General features: G+C 39.5%; 1 pseudogene; it reads left to right on the top strand.

Moving 5' to 3' along the window:
* LOC115281581 overlaps positions 1-1645 on the top strand; it is a 12818-nt pseudogene extending 11173 nt beyond the window's left edge.
* The last annotated feature ends 4 nt before the right edge of the window (positions 1646-1649 follow it).

The following is a 1649-nucleotide window of genomic DNA, read 5'->3' as shown; positions in this document are numbered from 1 at the left end:
ACGAGACCTCAGAGAAAGAACAGCAAGAAGCAATTGAACATATTGATGAAGTACAAAATGAAATAGACAGACTTAATGAACAAGCCAGTGAGGAGATTTTGAAAGTAGAACAGAAATATAACAAACTCCGCTAACCATTTTTTTCGGAAGAGGTCGGAAATGATCGCCAAAATCCCAAATTTGGGTAACAACATTTGTCAACCATCCACAAGTGTCTGCACTGCTTGGGGAGGAGGATGAAGAGGCGCCGCATTATTTGACAAGAGTTGAAGTGACAGAATTGGAAGATATTAAATCAGGTTACAGAATAGATTTTTATTTTGATGAAAACCCTTACTTCGAAAATAAAGTTCTCTCCAAAGAATTTCATCTGAATGAGAGCGGTGATCCATCTTCAAAGTCCACTGAAATCAAATGGAAGTCTGGAAAGGATTTGACCAAACGTTCAAGTCAAACGCAGAATAAAGCCAGCAGGAAGAGACCGCATGAGGAACCAGAGAGCTTTTTTTACCTGGTTTACCGACCATTCTGATGCGGGTGCAGATGAGTTAGGAGAGGTCATCAAAGATGATATTTGGCCAAATCCATTACAGTACTGCTTGGTTCCTGATATGGATGATGAAGAAGGGGAAGGAGAAGAAGATGATGATGATGATGATGATGAAGAAGAGGAGGGATTGGAAGATATTGATGAAGAAGGAGATGAGGATGAAGGTGAAGAAGATGAAGATGATGATGAGGGGGAGGAAGGAGAGGAGGTTGAAGGAGAAGATGACTAATGGAACACTGATGGATTCCAACCTTCCTTTTTAAATTTTCTCCAGTCCCTGGGAGCAACTTGCCTTTTTTTTTTTTCCTTTTCCCCTCCTCCTCTTGTGCTCATTCGCCCTGTTTTTTTGAAGTCTCTTTTCTCTCCCTTTATACCATGGTTCTCAACTTATTTTGGAGGGAAATGCCTTGAGCAGAATACAGTGGGAAAAGAATCTCTACTCCTTTCTGTTCCAAATTCATTTTTATCCCTTCCTGTCTCAACAAAAACTTTATGGAATCAACACCACCGTGCTCTGTGGGCAAAAAGAAAAACCTTCTGCTCCCTTAGCTCTGCTAGAAGCTGGAGGTGCTGGGCCCCTGTGTAGTAGTGCATAGAATTCTAGCTTTTTTCCTCCTTTCTCTGTATATTGGGCTCAGAGATTATACTGGGTCTCTATGTGAATATGGACAGTTAGCATTTACCAACATGTATGTGTCTACTTTCTCTTGTTTAAAAAAAAGAAAAAAAACTTTAAAAATGGGGTTATAGAAGGTCAGCAAAGGGTGGGTTTGAGATGTTTGGGTGGGTTAAGTGGGCATTTTGACAACATGGCTTCTCCTTTGGCATGTTTAATTGTGATGTTTCACGGACATCCTTGCAGTTGAAGATGACACTTTCAAAATAAAATTCTCTCCTAATGATGACTTGAGCCCTGCCACTCGAAGGGAGAATCAGCAGAACCTGTAGGATCTTATTTGGAATTGACATTCTCTTGTAATTTTGTTCCTGTTTATTTTTAATTTTTTTTTGTTTCACTGGAAAGGAAAGATGCTCAGTTTTAAACGTTAAAAGTGTACAAGTTGCTTTGTTACAATAAAACTAAATGTGTACACACACA

Source organism: Suricata suricatta, chromosome 17 (assembly GCF_006229205.1).
Source record: "Suricata suricatta isolate VVHF042 chromosome 17, meerkat_22Aug2017_6uvM2_HiC, whole genome shotgun sequence".
Lineage (NCBI taxonomy): Eukaryota > Metazoa > Chordata > Mammalia > Carnivora > Herpestidae > Suricata > Suricata suricatta.
Note: the sequence above shows the minus strand (reverse complement) of the source record. Positions and strands in the feature narration are given on the sequence as shown.